Source organism: Pinus tabuliformis, chromosome 5_1, assembly GCF_031772625.1.
Source record: "Pinus tabuliformis cultivar Carrire ecotype Pingquan chromosome 5_1, CPIR1, whole genome shotgun sequence".
Classification (NCBI taxonomy): domain Eukaryota; kingdom Viridiplantae; phylum Streptophyta; class Pinopsida; order Pinales; family Pinaceae; genus Pinus; species Pinus tabuliformis.
The window spans coordinates 173,965,789-173,987,896 of NC_142305.1; positions in this window are offsets into that span (position 1 = coordinate 173,965,789).

Genomic DNA, 22,108 nt, shown 5'->3' on the forward strand with positions numbered 1-22,108 from the left:
TGTCTTTGTGTAGTGTTCTCTTCTAGTGATCTTGCAGAGACCTGTTGAAACTGGGCGAGCGAGAAAGCAAGTAGCTGGGAACTCTCAAAGAGAAGAGAAACTGGATCGAGGGACAAACGGAAGACACCGGTTAGTCCATCCATCTCTCTTCGTTCTTAATTCATAAAGGAAGAATACTAGAATAGCTATCTCTGTTTGTTGCTAAGCCACTGTCACACCTTAGGTGGATAGGATCGTCCTGCATGGGCATTTTTCCCCACAACAAAATTGAGTCTCACTTAAACATATATAAGTCAGTTGGACTGGAGTACACAGACTCTCCTTACTGAACTCGACCTCTGGGGGTCACAGTAGTATGACATGCATGTCGAAGAGTCTGCTTGAACCTCTTAAGCCTTCTAGAGCACACAGACTCTCTGAATCTACTCTGGCTTTGTTGGGCTCAATGCTACCTTCAAGTCAGATCGGCTTCTACTATCTGCTCTTAGCTAGCTTCGTGTAACTAACTCTTGTCACTGCTTTTCTGTTTGTCTTCTCGGTTTCTGCCTCTTTTTCGTTGTCCTCTGCTTTTGTCAGTTCATGGCTTTAAAGCCAGTCTGCTCTTTCGACTATTCGTTTCCTCTTCCTAGCCTTCTCGCTTCCTGCCCTTTGTCCATTTGAAATCCTTTGCTCTACGTCATCATTACCGGGTAACGCCTCGCAGGGAGGTGGCCACCTGTTTGCCAATGAACTAGGTGTCAGATTCCTTGAATCATATTTGAATGGCCGTTTATTCAGTTTGCTTCAAGATCGCCCGCGAACACGAATCGTCTGCCAACTCATCATCCACGTCGGACTCCAAATCCCGTTGAATCTTGCTTTTTGATTGGTCAAATTTGGTCAATCATCGGGAGGCATCTCCACCGTCAATCTGGGCCCCCTAGATCCTACGGTTGTCCTTCATATTGCGCAGGCAAATCGGACGATGTTTACCCGCGTGATGCGGGCAATTTTCTCTCTCATCCGTCGGACACGTGTCACTCGATGTGTGGCATCAGGTGGGACTCAGCCAAAACTGCTTGCCACCTTGAAGCCTTCCTATATCCTGCTGGTTTGTGGAATCCTGCTTTACGGAATGAAAACCATTACTTTTCTGCCTTTCATAGCAATTTCGGGTCCAGGAACTTCCGGACTTTCCTTCACTGAGGGGGATGCCCTGCGATACGTGATTAGTGCGTATCAGAAACCACCCCCATTTCTTGATTTGATCTCCCGTTTTTCCAGTTTTGTGCCATCGCGCGTCCACCATGGGCCAACAGTCTACGCGCTTGACCAAGGGTCCTCGTTGCTCCACTTTGGCCACAAATGTCACTGTCATGAGGATTCCTTCTGATAGCTTTGATTTTACTTGGACTTGAATCTTTTAGCATAATTGAAATAGCCTTGAAAACTTAGAGAGTGTTTTAGGATCCAATTCAGATCACAGAGTGGGGCTGCTTTCAATACACAATTATACCATTTGGATTGAAGAACATGCCAGCCTTCTTTTCGCACATAGTTGTTGTAGCATTCAAAGATTATATCCACAAATTCCTGGAAGTCTATCTAGACGATTGGACTGTATTTGGATTGGTTAAGCACCATGTAACAATCTTACGTTTAATGTTGGATACTTGCCGACGACACCAAATCGCGTTGAACCTCAAAATGTGTACATTCCTCATTCCCTTTGGGAATCTGTTAGGAGATGTGGTCTACAAACAGGGACTAATGGTAGACCCCGTGAATATTGTCGTCGTTCTTAACTTGGAAGCACCGCGAAGTGTTAAACAGCTGCGCGCCACCTTGGGCCATACAAGGTACTACAGGAAGTTCATCAAAATCTATGCTCAAATCACTACGCCAATGGAGAAACTGTTAAAAAAGGATGTCACGTTCTGCTGGAATGATGACTGCATGAAGAGCCCGGATGTACTAAAATGGAGATTGGCCTCTACGCCAATCCTAATCTTCCCAAAATGGGATGTGGAGTTTCATGTCCATGTTAACGCATCATGTATCGCATTGGGAGCGATGCTAACACAGGAGGGTGGAGAAGGCTTGGATCACCCTATCACATTCGCAAGTCGCGGGTTATCCAAAGCAGAAAAGAACTATTCCACAATCAAAGGGGAGGGGTTAGCTATGGTGTATGCACTCCAAAAATATCGGCACTATTTGATAGGAGGACATTTCAATATGTATACATATCATTCTGTGCTAAAATACTTGGTCAATAAGCCTGTGTTGGGGGGCGGATATGCAGGTGGCTCTTATTGTTCCAAGAGTATGACTTTGAGTTCGTGGTGAAGCCTGAGCGTCTGAACGCGGGACCGGATCATTTATCACATATTGAGACGAGAGAGGAACCTACTAGTTTGGAGGAAGGATTACCTGATGCATAGCATTTTTTTGTGTGTGTGGTGGATGGAAACTTTGAGGATATAATCCACTTTTTGACAATGGGGACTGCGCCGAAGGAATACTCTGTCTAGTAGAAAAAGGAACTGGTGGTGCACACAGCTGATTTTTCTGTCATCGCGGGGCACCTCTAGAAAATGGGCAATGATGAGATACTGCGAAGATATGTACCTGAATTTTGAACGAAGACAGATCCTCGCGGAAGCGCATGGGGGTGTAGCAGGAGGACACTATGTAGGATGCGCAACCACGCAAAAGATTCTCCGCGTAGGGTTGTGGTGGCCAACCCTTCATCGAGATTCAAAAGCACACTGCAAGGCCTGTGATCTATGTCAAAGGACAGGTAAACCATCGCGGAGAGACGAGATGCCTTTGAATCCACAAACAACACTACAACCCTTCGAAAAGTGGGCAATCAACTTTGTAGGACTTATCAAGCCTCAGGGAAAGACGAGCGCGAGGTACATTATCACTACAATGGAGTACCTGACTTCTTGGGAAGAAGCACAGCTGGTCAAAGACTCACTGCCACCATGGCTGTGAAGTTTTCGTTTGAACACATGTTGACCCGATTTAGCTGTCTGAAAATCCTAATGAGTGATAGCAGTACACATTTCCTGAACGAAACCAACAGCGTGCTAACCGAAGAGTTCCAGGTGTATCATCATAAAATCACACGGTACCACCCACAATCTAATGGGATAGTAGAAACATTCAACAAAATACTAGGGACTGCGCTAACTAAAGTATGCAACGCGCAACAGAGTGATTGGGACCTACACGTACCTACAGTACTATGGGCTTATAGGACAATGTGCAAGAAATTGATGGACCAAACACCTTTCCGCTTGGTCTAAGATGTGGAGGTTGTCATGCCAATGGAGTACGTTGTACCTAGTCTACGCATAACAACACTCACCGAAATCGGACCCCGAAGTCCTAGAAGAAAGGCTTGTGCAGTTGGAAGAACTAGAGGAGGAACAGTTCCTAGCTGGCTTCCATCAACAGATACAAAAGCAGTGTGAGAAAGGCTGGCACGATCACCATCTTAAGTTGTGCACCTTCAAGGTAAATGATTTAGTGTTGCTGTATGACAGAAAGTTTGACAAATTCCCAGGGAAGTCCAGAATGCATTGGCTGGGACCATACGTGGTTAAAGAGGTCACAAACGGAGGTGCAGTACAGCTAGTCAAACTAAATGGAGAACTTTTCCCAGGCAAAGTGAATGGCAGCCGATTGAAGCCCTACACGGGTGGCCCGGTTAGTTGACTAGTCGACAGAAGCACAGTCTTCCCCCTCCAAGAATCCGGACAAAGGTGCAGAACTATAAAAAAATGCAGGGGACACAAGCACCAATACAGAGAAGCACTCCCCACACAGAGGTCTCGGAACAACGAATGCAGTAGATCCAACAAGCAACAGCTCAGTGCGTTATCGACCTTGCACAGTTTGAGGATAGCTGGAGGGACTCCACACAAAGATCTCTATGCCAACAGAGTGACTCGAAGGCGAGACACGATGTTTGTGTTGGGGCCTGTTGGGCATGGAATCCCCCCAAGCCATGTTTTGGGGCTTAAAGCCCAAGTTTTTACCAAGTCTTTTGTAAAAGCTCCGCGAATTGTGGGCACGGAGTGCGAAGTCATAATAGAGTCACAGGGTTGTCCGCCCTAGTTTTGTAATGTAATGTCGACTAGATAGACCTACCCATGGTCCGCGGACCATGGGATTGTATAAATAAGAGTGAGGCTCTAAGTGTAGAAGATAACTAAGAAGGAAGAACTAAGAAGGCATGAGAACTCTAAGTGATTGAGTCAAGGTGTAAAGTGTGTCTGTGGGTCGTAGAGTAGGAGAAGGCTCTGCAACTGTGTGCGCAGAGGCCTAGTAGTCCGCAGCTGAGTGCGCGGACCCCTGCAGCTGAGTGCGCAGGGTAGGTCGAGTCTGTAACCAAAGGGAAAATCAATAAAGAGAAGTTTTTACAATATTTTTGTGTATCTTTTCCTGCTTTATGTGTTATTGGGTATGATTTGTAAGTTTACTATTTAAGTGTTGCGCGAACTTATATGAATGTGTTGTATAAATAAATATAATACAAGGCTTCTATCTACACGAAGATAACTAACTGGTATAAGAATATAAGCTCGATCTCGGGGAATAGTGCAGAGTGCAGTGCACAGCGCTTGGGTAGGGTTGTGCAAAGTAGTGCATCAGGCTGCAAGGGACAAGGAAGTGTGTGAAACAACCTGTGCGCAGGAACAAACAATGGACCATTCAAACTTCCCAGACATCTCCAGGGTGTGGAAACCTAGTTCTAGCACTCTCCCATACTACTTCGGGTGAGACCTGAGTCCACGCTCCATGGATTGTTCCTGAAAGGGCCTATAGTATCGGGATTTGTTTGGCTAATTAAATCTGAACCTGGGCTAGGCCCCAACAAACCAACACATGGGCAGATCTCAAACCAATATCAAAACATAAGGGACTTTGACCTTCCTAAAATCCTGTGACTCATATTTGACCTGCACTACTCTCGCTCCACTCCTCAAATGTGGAGACTTACAATATTTTAACAAAATTGACCCAGTGGACCCCATCTCAACAGGCCCCCAACAGAATTATGTGACTCATCCTTGTGTCACTTCATTTTTATGCTATGGATCTTTGCTTTGAGGCTGGTGAATGAAGGCTTCACTGGGTGAAGTGCCTATGTGCATTGAACGACTACCTATCGAACTTCTTTGACCAATTTTTCCATATTTGGCACTTCTACTGCTAAGTCGATGGTTTGTTTTGTCTACTGCATACTCTTGAGTGTGACTTCCATAGTATGTGAGAGTTTCCCTGCTTCTTCTTCCAATGACTGCATTCATGCATTGATGATCTGCATCTTCTTCCATATCTCCTCGATCTGTCCTTGCAGGTATGTCCAGTCTTTCAACTGGGTGAATCATTGCACAGGTGCTAAGGTTCATGATATTGCCTTTATCTGGTCACACTACAATTGCTTATCCCAAATGACGACTTCAATATTTTTCACCTATGGGTCCTCCTACAGTGAGGCCCACAATTCTAGAGTCTCTTCAAACAACTGGCTACACTTCTTGACTGCAACATCGAGGTTTTCCCTATCTATTATGATGGCAGCCTCACGCTGCTCTCGGATCTCTAGTGGTGTGGTGGGCTACAACTTTAATTGAATATCAATAATTTGTAGCTACAGATCGAAGCGAACTTTATTCATCTATGCCTTTGATTCTCTAAACGCATCTGCCAGCTGCTGTACTTTTTCTTCAGAAGAGGCCTCTAACTGAATCTGGAGCTCGAGGAGCTCACTACATACTTTGGAAATGGCCTGCTCCAGTTGTGCCCTTCTCATAGCTGCCTCAGCATGATCCTGGAGAGATTTGTTCTTTTCATTGCATATCTATTGACTGGAGATCTACACATCCTTGATCACCATGAGAGCTCGTTTCTCTCGCACCTTAATCTCATCTGCTACACCTTGATGTAGCTCATGCAATGTGGATAGGGGGATTGCAGCATGGTTAATACTTACGCTTTAGGAATCTTTGCACTCTCTCGTTTTGCGACATTCTTCAAATGTAAATATCGATCAAGAAGGGGTATAGGGTGGAGCTCTAATGTGAGGATTGAATGCACATTACCCGATGTCGTTAGCTCCTCACTCGCTTGAACCTGCAACTCTATGAGGCCCGCCTGGACCTTTGTAAAAAAGGATCGATACTGTTATTCAATATGGCCCCAAATTTCTTCTATCACATACCTAACAGTATCTCCAATTTCATCAAGGTCCCACTCAGTGAGGACCATGGCCTCTGCCTTGATGGACTTATCAAACTTTTTCTTCTTTCGTGTGCCTCCTACACTTGACTACTGTCACCGTTTAAGAACAAAGGGAGAATCAACATTCTCTAGGTCTACAAATGGGTCTTCGGTACCCTAATCAAATTAAAATTATCTGTACCCCCATAAATCTTTCTCATATATGCAATTTTGGAAAAATATTCTCCGATATTTGCACCTTAAATGCACTTCCCCCACTCCTTTTAATGGAAAAATAGTTGTCAAATCAACTATAGCTGCTCCAATGGTCACTTTTTGGGCAGGTTACGTGGAAATCCTCCTTGTGGCATAACTACCTCATCACGGCTTCCATCTGCGTGCTCTTCCAACACATCGCACAACCTTCCTTCTTCGATAATTTTTTTGCCTGATAGAGTAGTTTGTAGTCTTGCGCTTTCTTTCAATTGCAAGAAGCACTATGAATTTCTTTTGTCCATGTAGTCATTGTGTAGGGGTAGGATTGTCCCTATAAACCTTCATCCTGCTCCCATTAATCCTTCCCGAAAATACTTCCCCATTCAACTTCATGAGCTAAACTATGCCACCATCCAAAATGTCCTTAATTATATATGGTCCCATCTAGTGCATCTGAAACTTCCCTGGAATTTTGGTAAACTTCCTTACATACATTAGTACCAAATCACCATTTTTGAAAGTTCATGTCTTGATGTGACGATCGTGCCATGCCTTTTCTTCAGCTTTTTTTCCCTGCTAATGAAGGCAAACTAATAAGAAGTCTTCCTCTAATTCTAGCAGTTGCGCAAGGCGTTCCTCCATGACATCACGATCTGCCATCTCTATTACTGTTGCGATTCTTAGGCTGGCCACTATGTATTCCATCGACATTACTGCTTCTTATCCATAAATGAGTCGAAAGGGTGTTTTCCCAGTCAATTTCTTACAGGTAGTCCTATATTCCCATGGAACCGCTGGTATGTGCACATCCCAATCATTCCTATTAACATTACAAACCTTTGTAAGGGAATTCTCCAATATCTTGTTGAAATCTTTGACAATGCCATTCACCTGGGGTGATATCATGTACTCTTCTGATGGTACATATGGAACTATTCTGTTAAAGATTTCATTGTCTCATTCAAGAAGTGTGACCTCTGTCACTCATTAGAATCTTCCAAACCTTTATAGAATAAACTCATATATGAACTTCACAGCAGTTTTTGCACTGTAATCCTTCAGGTTGTGCCTCAGGCCACCTAGTTAAGTATTCCATCGCAGTGATAGTATAACATGCTCCTGTCATTTTTTTTGGTGGTGGAATAGGTCCAACAAAATCAATTTCCCATTTATCAAATTCTTGTAACGTGATAGGTGGATTTAATGGAAGTTCATTCCTTCATGATGGTCTCCCATTCCTTTGACACACACTGCATGTACTGCAGTATTCCTTCGAATATTTATGTACTATTCGCCACCATAATCTTGCATGTAGTATCTTCTACACAGTAGCCTTACTTGCATAGTGTCCTCCAATGACACCACCATGTGCTTCAGCTAGAATACTATGTCTTTCATATTCAGGCACTTATCAGCATAGAACTTCGTCCGACCCCATCTTATATAATTGTCCTGCAATCACGGAAAACTAGGCATCCCTAACAACTAGTTACTTCTTTTGCTACGTCGTATAACCTTTAGGAGCTACACCAGTAGATAAAAACTGAATGATGTCTGCAAAATAATCCTCCGCAAACCGCATAGAAAAGAGTTGCACATGAGGTAATCCTTCATCAATTTTTGTAGGCTCTTCGCCATTTTCAATGTGAGAAAGGTGGTCTCTTCCAACATTAAATCTCCCAAGACTTCAAAATCATATTCTTGGAAAAGGATCAACCATCTACAGATTCCCTCCCCACCAACATAGGCTTATTGACTAGGTACTTCAAAGTAGAATAGTTTGTGTACATCTTAAAGTGTGAACCTAGTAGATAATGCCTCAACTTGTGTAGTTCATAATCAATGGCAAAACCTTCGCATTCTGTGGTTGAGTAGTTCCTTTTGACCTTAGACAGTTTCTGACTGGAGAAGGAAATTGGGTGATTGATATCTCCTGCTCCTGGTTGTGAAAATACAGCTCCCAATGCTATGCAAAACGCATCCACATGTACGTGAAATTCCTTCTTCCAATCTAGGAATAATAGGATTGACACCATAATCATCTTCTCCTTCTGAGTATCCACACTCTTCTAACAATCATCATCCCGGAAAAGCGTAGCATCCTTCTTTAACAACTTATCCTTGGGTGCAGTGATCTATTCATATGCATTAATAAAAATCCTATAGTACCCGGTATGACCCAATGTCATGCTTAGCCACTTTACATTCCTAGGGGGCTCTAGATCTATAATTATGGTGATCTTAGTAGGTTCTACCATCAATCCCTGCTTACAGGCAACATGGCCTAACAATATTCCATAAGGTACACAAAAAATGCATTTCTTCAAGTTCAAAGATATATGATACTTCTTACAGGTATCCAACATCAGGCGTAGACTAGAGACATGCTTCTTGACTAGCCCAAACACTATCCAATCATTGATATATACTTCCAACAACTTATGAATGAACTCCTTGAACGTTGCGACAACCACCCTAGAGAAAATTGCAGAAGAATTTTTTAGTCCAAAAGGCATAACAGGATACTTGAATGACCCCCATTCTTTAGCAAAGGTATTCTTGCTTATATCCTCTAGTGTGATCTTAATTTGGTTGTATCCTGGGAATCCATCCGTAAATGAATAATATTCCTGTCTACCAGCTTTCTCAAGAACTTCATTTGTAAACAGTGTAGGGAATGGAACTTGGACATATGCATCGTTTAACTTCTGTAAATCTACGCAAATCCTAATATCACCTTTTGTTTTCTTCTCTTGGACCACCATAGGACGGACCCACTCAAATTCTTCTACACACTCGATTATTCTGGTCGCGAGCATTTTATCGAGTTCCTCTCGTAGCTTTTCCTTGTATTTGGGGTTCAACTGATATGAGCACTACTTAACTAGTTTCGCATCGAGTTTTAAATTGATCTTCATCACCCCCAAATCTCCTATTATCCCTTTCAATTCAGAGAAATTGGTTGGAAATAAATCATGATATTCATGATAATTTAGCTACCTTATCCACTATATCTTCATCCAAATAGTTACCAATGTTTGTGAATTTTGGTTCTTCTTATGAGCCAATGTTCACTTGATTTGTGCACACCAGTTGCGAAATATCAGGGATCTCAGCACTAGTTCCACCAACATTGCGTTGTCCCTCTGATTCAAGGATATTAATATTCCACGGATCCTCATCAGATTCTTCCGTTGTAACATTGTAACATTCTAAAGCATGTTGCAGCTACGCACTATAGTCAGGTTGTACCAACTTGATAGGTTCGATGGGTGTTCGGAAGATTGCTGCTTTAATTTTGTGAAGTGCTTCATCAATGCATACGAAACCATATTCAAACCTGAATGTGAGCAATAACCTTTCTTTCGTCTCATCCCCGATCAGCAGTCCCGTGTCGCAACTCTGTTTCTAAATACCAGTTCGTTGGGATAATATCTAGGGTATGAATAAATATATGCACCCACTCAGGTTGAGGTATATCACCCCATGCCTTAGTCCATCGCACCAGATGTTCATGCAAATCATCCTTCCCTGTGTATCTTTAAGTGAGTCAGGAATTCCCATAGCCAAAACTTAATCGTATCATTTGAAAATATTCCTTCTAGTCAGTAAAATTATCCCTGTGCATACCCCACCATCTTGCAGGCATAGCTCTCAATGCTAGATCTAAGGCCTGGAACCGATGTTCCTCTGGTACATCCCTTTTAAAATGTTCAAGAAATATAATGACATCACCCAAGGCATCATAATAGGGTGATTTACGTACCTCAGTAGATACACAATGTAGAAATTTGGTAAGTCAATTACATCTTAGCATAGAGACCTCATGCAATCGATTTTTCTAGTTTTCTAACTCTTTGTCTGAATCTGATTGGTAGGAGTTGTCCTTCTCCCAGGTGATCCTTCTATCTGCAATAGGATTGATCAAATCTTCATTTTTCACAGTTAACTTATAGATGTGCTCAATGTCATCATCTTCATAATAGTCACAGTTCAGTTCTGTGTATCGCATATCTTCAGCTAGATCCAACGGGACAATTACTCGAAGTTCATTATTTTCAAATACCATGTTTTACTTCTTTAATTTAATGATTGCATTCATGTCAAAGGACCAATCAATCCTGAGAAATGATGGGTATGGATTTCTATCATCGATGATCTTAATAACTTCGAAATCAGCCACTGCTCTTGCACCTTCAATATCTACAGTTACTACATGTAGGTGCCCCATTGGAATTATCTTTTGTTGAGTCGCCATGCATAGCTGAATTTGAAACCACTGTAAGTTAGGATTTCCCATATGTTCCCAATTCTGCTTCAAAAGTATGTTAGCATCGGAGCCCCAATCTAGGATTACCTGATCCATTTCGAAATGACTGATCTACTCAGTAAACCGCATCTCCCTGTTAGTGGGAAATCTAGTGTCCACTCGGAGTTGCTAGTCCCACTAAGACTGGTAGCTATCTTAGAAACAAACAAACTAAAATTACTTTCGTTTTCCTTTACGAGAAGTAGATGAGAGTGGAACGAAGGACACCAACCTTAGTCTTGCACTTGGTTCCTTGCTCGGTTCCTCTCCCTTCTGACAGATCCTTGCCGCTTCTCCTTCGTCTACCCAGCTTCAAAGAGCACCTATGGAATCAAAGCAGCATAATACTATCGAAGAACAGAGATCTACAATCATAAACAATATAGGACCAGATATATATTGACCACACAAATGCATATATCATCAAAACATACAAGAATGTGGAGGAAAACTTGAATATCTTTATTAATAATCAAGAGTAGCAAAGAGGATTACAACCAATTGTTCTGACCTAACGTCATCCTCCATCATGAAAGCCCTTCTTTCACCTCATGAAAAGTTTAGATCACCCAACATTATGATATTCCAACAAGAAACCAACAACACATCCTTACAAGATACAAAATTCCAGCCTCTGGATCTCTGGGATGAGGGATCCATATATAGATGATTGCAGGGGGGTGAGTCAGCTTCTGGGATTTGATTAGTGTCCTCTCTCTGATAGTTCTTGATTCCACTTGGAGAATAATTATCTCTTACTCATCCCTGGGCGAATTTAGAGAGGCAAGTGTCACAGGAGAAGTTTCTGGAAGATTCCATGATCATCCACCTCGCAAACTGTCTCTGCCATTTGTCCACTCTCACCCATCACACCCCATAGAAGGGCTTTTCAGTATGCATCGCACCTCCCATGTGCATTTAGGTGGGATGCATCGCACTTTGACCATGGAGCAGGTGAGATGGTCCAGTTTTGACTAGTTCTGAGTAGTTTTTTCATGGAGAACTTCTAGGAGATGATGTAATCAGCTGACCTTGTTCTTTTAGGGGATGGAACAACACATTTAGGGACTTAGGAGCCCTTGGTTTATGGACATGTTTGATTGGGGTTGCAGTGCCCAAAAATGTCTATAACCAAAGCATCATTTTTCTGATTTGAAACCGACAACATTATCACTTGCGACGGGGAAGCATTGTCACTAGCGACCAGATTTGTTCCTAGATTTGGAAACGGATCAATCAATACTGCCGAGGTTTTTGAATTCTTGAAGAATTTTCTAAGCTAAGATTTATACGGACACTCTCTTGTCCAATGATCCTCATCACATAATATGCATGGACTTTTTGGTTTCCTATCTCTAGAAGGGTTTGCAGAAGATTTTTCAAGGGACGACTCCTCCTGTTTTTTCTTCTTCCCTTTCTTTTTCTTCTTGCCTCCTAGTTGCTTGGTTTCTTTGCCTTTGTCATTCGATACGACATTTACTTCCGAGGAGAGAAGTTCTTCATTTTCATTTTGACTTGAAACTATATGGGCTTTATTTTTCTTAGCCTTTGCAGTTTTCGTGCTATTCATTCCTATCACGTCGTCCCCGGCATGAGAGTCTTTGCTCCTAGAACGGAAAATTCTGGTCTAGGAGCATCAGGGATTTTATCGTAGAGCGTGCCATACTGAGTATAGATCAAGTCTAGATATTGTGCACGAGCAATTACTTGCTCTTGAGTGATGACTCCCCCTTTTGCCACATCTTCCGTAATAGAAGGTAACAATGACTTAATAAACCATTCAGCCAATAGCTGATCAGGAGCATATGTTTTTACCATTCCACGACAACGTCGCCACTCATGAATATGATCGGATAAGTGAGTGGCCGTCGTTTGCTTGAAATTGGTAAGAAGCTCTGTTCCTGTTTCGTACCTTATGGGTAACTGAAAATGTGTTAAAAAGGTTGTGGCTAGGGTGTTGAAGTTATCAAACGAAGCTCTAGGAAATTTGATAGACCATTTTGTTGTTGGACCAGTTAACGTTCGCTGAAAAAGGGGAAGCTTGATCGAATCATCATTTAGAGTGTTACATGAACACCACAGGTGAAAGGTCATCACATGATTCGACGGGTCTTCACCTGGATTTCCATTAAATTTAGGAATATCTGACGGAAGTTTATGAGGAATCGCTGGCCACCAAGGGGTGTAAGCGATTGGATCATTTGTTAGCCAATTTAGATCTGGTAACTCTAAAGTCGCCACGAAGGGCAACTGTTGATTCAGGTTTGGTGAACCATACCTAGGATAAGATGGTATTGTCTGAGCAGTGGGTCTTTGCATACCAGCATAGTGCATTTGATGTTGATAACTTTGATAAGGTTGATGGGCATAACCACTATGAAATGGTTGATGTTGACCATTTTGAATATACGGCTGCCCATTACTTGCAAAGACTTGGTGCTTAGATCCTTGGTAAACTTGTTGGAATTGTGGTTATTGATATTGCACCAGCCATGGTTATGAGACCATGTGTTGTTGCCCAATACTGGTTGTTTGACCGAGATGAGGGGTAATAGTACCCGTTTGAGCCTGCGTCACTCCAGTTAAGGAGCCACTAACCGATGATTGTGGTGGCGTCGCAGGGACAAGAGGTTGTTGGATTGCGACCTGAGAGACCTGAGGTTGGCATACAATAGGTAACGCTTGTACTTGTGACACCGTCACAATAGCCGGTGTAGTGGGGATATTTTACATAGGCAAACTTTGTTGCATTGAATATACAACTCCTGGTTGTTGAGACAATATTGGCATCCAACCACTGGATGTAATTCCAACATAACCTGAACTCTGTTGGGAACTCTCGTATGTTTGACCTCCTGGAGGAGACAATGAAAGGGCATATTGCCCCCCATACGGCAGTAATCTGGTGCCTAAGGAAATTATTTTCCTTTGAGGACCGGACTGCCCAAATTAACATTGTGAAGGATCAATTTACTGAGACTCAACATAAGAGATTCCAGATATTATTCCGGACGAACAAACGGGAACAGACCATACCATTGAAACAGTCCTTGGATGGATCCCATCTAGTGATTGAGAGCTAGTTCTGACAGACGGTACGCCGGCGAAAATTCTGTGTCAGATGACACAGTTGTAGATGTCGACGGTTGTTCAGACATATCTAGTCTATTAGATATCGTTTTTTGGGATTCAACTGCGTTAAGTAAGTCATTAACGTATGACCATTTCCATGAGAGGTAATCGTAACTGACTAATTTCTCATGATTTTTGAATTGTTCACTTAGCACTCATTGCATCGGGTGATGCTCACAGGTGTTATAGACAATTTTGTGCCTTACAGCAACAAGCATGAATTGTCAATAATCCAAGGGATCCAAAGTTCCCTAAACATGATGTTCCTACCCCTAGAGGAACAAGGTCAGCAAACCAACAGCTCTCAGATCAGTTCTCCACCTGAAAACACTCAAAAACAAGCAATCCTGAAATCAAAGCAGGTGCTCCACTAGGTTTCTGCGTTGAAACTCAGTTGCTCCATGGTGTACCTGCGTTGCAAAGCAAGTGGAACAAAGGCCACCTGCGCTGAGCGGGATGGGACAAGTGGCACAATGAGTCATTGCTTTGGAATCTTCCAAAAATGACACTTGGATCAGGGATTTCGCCTTGTGATGAGTCAGAGGCTCTGTTTCTCCAAGTGGAAGCAAGGTTCTCCAAGTGGACTCAAGAACTGGAGATCAACTAAAGATTAACTGAAGAGAGAGAGGACACAAGGCAGCTACACATCAGTTGCAAGCTGACTCATCCTTTCTCAATTCATCTATATATTGAGCTCTCTCTTATGAGCTCAAGGGGCTGGAATTTTGTGCAAAGTAATGATATGCTGTTGGTTTCACTATTGAGCTATTGGGTGATTGTTTGAGAGAGGTGAAGAGGAGCAATTCTTTCTGCTGGGAGGTGTTGCTGGGTTGGAGCCTTGTCTGATTGTAATACTCTCAGAACCTTTACTTCTTCATTAATAAAAGCTATTGAGGTTCTTCTATGTGCTCTTGTTTCAATAATATATTGTGATGATTGCATGTTTGGTTTACACTAATCCATGAACCAGTTATGATTGCATGCCTCTTGTAGTTTCCTTCTTTGTTATTTTGTAGGATCTCATTGTAGCTGGGCAAGCAAAAGAACAAGGAGCTAGGAGCGAGCGGCCAAAGAGAAGAGTTTGGATTCGACATTAAGCGCAAGGCAACGGTTAGTGCATTTCTCCATTCTCTTTTGCTTTCATAAAGAAGTAAACCTTAAGTAGTTTGTTTTACAGTTGTTGCTAAGGAACTATCACCCTTAGAGTGGGATAGGGTCATCCGAGTCGGATACTTTTCCCTACAACAAACTGGCGACTCCACTGGGGATCGTATCCGTTTGATTGTGTTTGTAGTATTTTGCTATTCATTTCCCAAACAAAAGAGTACCAAATCGAAAAGCTTTTGACTATATCAAAAGCGAAGTAGAGGGTAGCTACTCTAGCTCATTTCTGAGCAAGTTCATGATTTGAAGAGCTGATCTACAAGGATCCTTGTAAGCTCTTAGTGATAGCTTTGCACCTTCCTAATCATCCCTTTGAGTGTGCTTGACTGATTGTTTCTGATTTGAGCAAAAACCGTGCATTTTTGAGAAAATTATGACCCGGAAACTGTGAAAACGCAATTCTCGTTTTCCAAAGCAGGTAGTACACAGGCTACCTGCTTTGCAACGCAGGTCCCGAAGGGGCTACCTGCGCTGAGAGCCAGTTTGGCTGTGCAGCACCTGCGTTGGCCCAAATTTGCCTAGTGCATTTGGGGTTTCCTCCCTTTCTCTTGCCTGTTTTCACCATTGATTTGGCTGCCAGTTACCAGTCTTGCACCTGTTCTGAAACCAATATTACTTGCCATCATTTTGCCTCTGTTATATAATGAAATTGTACTTGTTCTTTGTATTTCTTACTCATTTACAATTTCCCATAACGAAGAGTAAACTAGTCTTGCTTTTGGCCTCTTAGATCTGAACCTGTGTTAGGCATTTTGCTGGTCTAAAGAGTTAGCTTGTTTGCTGTCCATAGCTGATTAGTCATTTTACTTTCGTCAGTATGGTTTGATTTCATGTATTTCCAGTGATTAAGCGAGTGAATCTTAAGGTGTATTTTGATTTTGGACAAACTTGTTTGTTTTCGCTCTAAATCGAAATCAAAGTTATATAACCACTTTCTTTTTGTAATCCATCCACATTAAGAAAGGGAAAAGAAAATACATGCATTGTGCATTTTGCATTTGACTGTTTGCTTGACGATTTAGGAAAAATTTGCATTTTAGTGTGTGCTCTATGATCTGTGTGAAAAGATTTGCCTTTCTTTTCCCTCAGTAGTTAAGGTTTTCAAAGTTGAAAGATTGAAAAGTTTGCTTCTCATCTTAGACTGCATTCAGGAATTTGTTATATACATCTCGTGGTGATCCTTAAAGACAAACTGCTAAGCAAGATCAACATTAAAATAAATCCAATTTACATAACAACGCTTTGTAACATAACGCAAACACATAGAGGTCTAGGTAGAGACGTGTTCCGGCGTCGTTAAACATAGTGACTGTCGATCTCTACGAAGGTGGGTGATTCCTCCGGAGAGTCGGTGGCACTAATACGGACTTGTGCTCCCACGTACCGTCGCGTATATATTGGGAGACCCCTATAGGCAATTATCCTTTATCCATAGGAAGCCGTGTCGGCCGCCCTACTGATCGCGATGCAGTGAACACAACATTCACGAAGATCGACCACCCGTACCGTAAAACGTATTCTGTGGTTTCGCGAAAAGTTTGGCACACCCTCTGCCTAGAACTCCAGAGAAGTTTCTTTTGGCCTTTTTCAAACTCTATAACTGAAAAAGTCCATCCGAGCATTTGTCACTTCGGGCTCGTTAAAACATCGAAGGCGACTAGAGTCATCTTTAGCTTTTTCTCGACTCTTAAAACATGAAAAAGCAAGTTTGTGTCTAAAAGCGTCGTTAATAAAATTTATTTTAAACGGAACATAATCACCTGTTATTCCCACGTTGATCTTTCAGTTGAAAAGTATGGAGCTCACCAACCAAGGAAGTAACCTTGGTGGAAGTCCAAATCCCTTCTCCTCTTGGGGAGATGTTGGTGCGCCTCATATGGCAACATTGTCACTTCCAGGATTGACAATTGGCCTACCTGTATGGCTCTTTTCAACTAATGTAGTCCAGATCGCCACTAATCCTGAGCAGTCGAATCAACAGTCAGAACGGTCTAGAGCTACCCACCAGCCTTCCACTTCTTACAATTCTTCCTTTGATCCTTCATCTTCACAAGGTAGAGACGGCAAAATTCAGCCTCCCATGGAGAAGAAGGAAAAGAAGAAAAGAGAAAAGAAGCAGAAAGGGCCTATGGCGAAGGCGACTGGGGGCAAGCAAAAGACATCTGACAAAAACCCACACACTGCACCGACCGGGCCTAAATCGCCATGTGTCATTTGCAAAGGGACCCACTTCCATCGTGATTGTCCTTGTATTCCCCGGATACTAAGGGACTGGTCCCCAAGGTTGCACAATCCGGTAGCATCAACCTCTGGTAGTCATGTTGATTGCAGTCTGTCAACTAGCGAGAGTGAAGGACGAAGAGGGAGACCAAGATCACCCTGTATGTTGTGTGAAGGCGAGCATTCCATCCACCGATGTCCATTCTTAGATGAGGCAAAGAGAGTTTTAGAAGATCGTCCGGTTTCACCGTTACGACTTCCTCCTGGATATCAAAAACTCACGCCTAATCCCTCGATAGTTGAAAATCCAGCTGACCCGCTCAAGTGGTCGGCTGAAGTGTCGGTCATTGAGAATGAACCTACTGAATCCAGACCAGACGAAAGTCTAAAGGTCGAAACGGCAGTTGACCCGATTCTTCCTTCAGAGGTTTCATCCTCCAATGACTCCGTCATTGAAGACCCATCTTCAAATGACACCCTCACTGAAGAGGATAAGGATGACATCGTCCATATTATTTTCATCAACACAGACTCTGATGAGCATCAGGGCAATGCGCCCATTCCTTTATCGCAGGAAGGAACATCATCAGAGTCGTATCCGGCCGTATATTCGGTCCCACCACCAAGCAACCTAGTTGTGTCCTTTGATTGGAATCAACTAGGCAGACCCCGGTTACCAGCCAGTATCCCATTCAGAATCATAGTCCAAATCTACAGAATGGTGATGGCTGGAACTATCATTGATGAAGGGGCATCTATGAGTATCCTTTCCTCTATTGCTTGGAAAGCACTGGGTTGCCCGACGCTTTTACCTGAGATGAGAAATCTATCAAGTTTTGATAAAGGAACCAGTCACCCGTTATGGATTCTCCCCAATGTTCCAGTTACATTGAAAGGGAAGACAGTTCATATGAACATCATGGTTGTCCAGGGACCCTTGGATTATAACTTACTCCCTGGACGAGACTATATATATTGCATGGAGGCAATAGTGTCCTCGCTCTTTAGAGTTATCTGTTTTCCGCACGAAGGAAGAATGGTCAAGCTCGTAGACCAACTTTCATTTCCAGGATCACGCATTGCAAATAGTAAAATACCATCCCTTAATGGTCTATTCACTCAAGGAATGCCACCACCCCCGGTTCTACTTCCCGATGAATGCGAGTAATTCGAGAAGAAAAGAACTGGGACCCAGGGGGCATGCACCCTGGCCTGCCTTGGGCAGAGAAAACCTTGGGTATAAAGTTAATTTCCACAGAAGAATGGACTAGTCCGTACCCCGTCCGAAAAAGGAAGAGAGGGTTGTTCTAGGATAAAATTCTTTTGTCAAAGTTATGTTGAAGCGGAAGAATCGCTCCCTTTGTCTAAAAAAGTAGGCTCTCCTAAGGAGGAGATCTATTTGCGACAGCAAGAAGGCACCATCTTTGAATGTCAAGCCTCACCCATTAAAACAATATGTTTTGAAAGAGAGTAGGGGCAGTCTTCAAAGAAAGAGAGGAAATTGCTGTAACAAGTAGTCACCATCCTTAGCAACCTAATGATAGACATCGCCGAAAAGAGAGTTTAGTTTGCGGCAGCAAACAAAGCCATTTTTCGGATAATAAGTAAGAGGACAGAATCTCGAAATTATACTTTATACCTGGGGGCATGCAAACCTTTTGGAGTGCAAGCACGGGACGACTATTTATTTTTTAAATTTTTAGGTCCTCCCTTTAAACCTGTAGGTCTAACCCGTTAAACTCGTAGGATTAGCCATTTCCAGCTTGCATAAAGAAAGGATGAAGGGCAAAAGTTAAAACCTGCCAAATTGGAGTAATTAGTGAGGTATCGCTCCTTAAATAAGATTACCTCACCTAAGGCATTCCTTGTATTAAGACTGGTATAATCGAGCAGTTTTAGCAATGTTCATGCTCGTTAAAAAATAAACGCAAGAATCGAGCAGTTTTTGTATAGAGTTCATGCTCGTTAAAAAATAAACATAAATTGTGAGCAATCTTTCCCTAGCAGTTCAAGCTCATTCAAAAAAAAATGAACCGGTAAATAACCTTGAAGAATGTAACCTTTGAAAGCCATATTAAAGCCCTTGGTCGTGTTCTTGCAATCTCACCTCCATCCATTCATTTGGCCAATCGTTCACCTCCATGTGTTTATTTACCCATTTTGAGGAACAGCTGCGAAGAGTGATTTCACTTAGCCATCCTTGTGACACTGCCGTGATTGGAGAATTCCAACCTATACCTGGAATCTGATGCTATCCCTATTTATCACTCGTTCCTCAAAAGACGAGTCTTCTTTGAGCTCTTTTCAATGACTCGTAAAATATGAAAAGTTTGCCGAGTTTTTGCCTTCCAGCTCGTTAAAAAGGACCGGAAGAGCTGTCCCTCCTCTAGATTTTAATCTTTTTGGACCTGAGGGATTATTGCACAAAAAGATCGAGCGCTTGTTTTTTTCGGCTCGTTAAAGAAATCGTAAATTCATCCCTTCTGTATGGTTTTATACTTTTTCGGACTTAAGGGATTAGAAGACGAAAAAGGAATTTTGGAGTTAACTTTTCGTACCTTTTCAGACTCTCTAAAAATGAAAAGGACCGAGTTTTCCTTGTCGTTAGACTCGTTAAAATGATTAAATAGCAACAAACTTGTCTTTAGACGAGAACGAGTTTCCCTATCGCTAGGCTCGTTAAAACATAGCGATGGGCTTGCCCGAAGGGCAGGTTATAGAACAAGCATATGTTATCCTCCTCAAGCTTGACAAAAATAAAGAGGTACTGGTCAGCAATGACTGGGGAAAAATTGGGAGAACCTCACAGCATTAATGGTAGCAAGTCGCTCTTGAACATGACACTTTTTCCTCCGTATCACATCGGGTTGGGTTGTTTCATTCACCGGTCTCATAACCATGGTCCTCGCCACACCATCCACAATTGGGGTAATGCTACCAATCCATCACATCAGTGTCGTTATATGTTCAAGAGATGTGGTTCTGTAAAGAGTCAACCGTGTTCCACCCACTGCCATACATTATCCTTCATCCACTTCATGACCGCCACCCTTAATCATACATCACAGTTTGTTTTCACCTCATCACAATCACTAGCTCCGTTCCGTGTCACTGATGTGGGATTCATTAAGGCCCTCCTTTGACGGATCGCTCCTTGTCGACATCAGTGCATTATCCAAGGAGTTGATCTAGGAACACCCCCTTCAGTACTTTGAAGCTTGCATGCCTAAATGGCAAGTTTCTCACTTCCGGCGATAGGTATACATCAATGACCTTCGACCAGAAGATTTTGCATGGTGGTCGACGCCAAGTCCTTTATTCCCACCATGTGGATTGTACTGCCGTACCTTGAGGGTCATCATCCTTATCGGTGATTCCTCTCGCGCTTGTTAACGGTTTACATCATTGACCGGTAATCAAGCGATGTCTTTCCATGTTCGACTTCAAGAAATTCTCACATGGATCGACTTGTACATCGAGTGAAGATCGGAAGAGATTGAAGACCCCGGATCTAGTTTCATCCATCCGGGTTGCGATATATATTCGGGACATAAAGACATTTGATATGTGCATCATTACAGCAGATGATCATCCTTCTCAAAGGATGATAATTTCAGCAGAGAATTATCAGTCTACAATCAGACGATCGTCTGTTCTATGTACCGAAATGTATTTATAAAGCTGAGCATGGGAATGCCCGCCTCAGCTAGATCATGAAAATGTATGAAAAATAATGTATTTTATTGTATCTTATTACAGGACTCTTCTCAGCAGATTGAATGAACTTCAGATCCTCTCAATAAAGCATTTCACCCGATAAACGACCTCATACTTTAGGGGGCATCTGTTATAGACAATTTTGTGCCTTACAGCAACAAGCATGAATTGTCAATAATCCAAGGGATCCAAAGTTCCCTAAACATGATGTTCCTACCCCTAGAGGAACAAGGTCAGCAAACCAACAGCTCTCAGATCAGTTCTCCACCTGAAAACACTCAAAAACAAGCAATCCTGAAATCAAAGCAGGTGCTCCACTAGGTTTCTGCGCTGAAACTCAGTTGCTCCATGGTGTACCTGCGTTGCAAAGCAAGTGGAACAAAGGCCACCTGCGCTGAGCGGGATGGGACAAGTGGCACAATGAGTCATTGCTTTGGAATCTTCCAAAAATGACACTTGGATCAGGGATTTCGCCTTGTGATGAGTCAGAGGCTCTGTTTCTCCAAGTGGAAGCAAGGTTCTCCAAGTGGACTCAAGAACTGAAGATCAACTAAAGATTAACTGAAGAGAGAGAGGACACAAGGCAGCTACACATCAGTTGCAAGCTGAATCATCCTTTCTCAATTCATCTATATATTGAGCTCTCTCCTATGAGCTCAAGGGGCTGGAATTTTGTGCAAAGTAATGATATGCTGTTGGTTTCACTATTGAGCTATTGGGTGATTGTTTGAGAGAGGTGAAGAGGAGCAATTCTTTCTGCTGGGAGGTGTTGCTGGGTTGGAGCCTTGTCTGATTGTAATACTCTCAGAACCTTTACTTCTTCATTAATAAAAGCTATTGAGGTTCTTCTATGTGCTCTTGTTTCAATAATATATTGTGATGATTGCATGTTTGGTTTACACTAATCCGTGAACCAGCTATGATTGCATGCCTCTTGTAGTTTCCTTCTTTGTTATTTTGCAGGATCTCATTGTAGCTGGGCAAGCAAAAGAACAAGGAGCTAGGAGCGAGCGGCCAAAGAGAAGAGTTTGGATTCGACATTAAGCGCAAGGCAACGGTTAGTGCATTTCTCCATTCTCTTTTGCTTTCATAAAGAAGTAAACCTTAAGTAGTTGGTTTTACAGTTGTTGC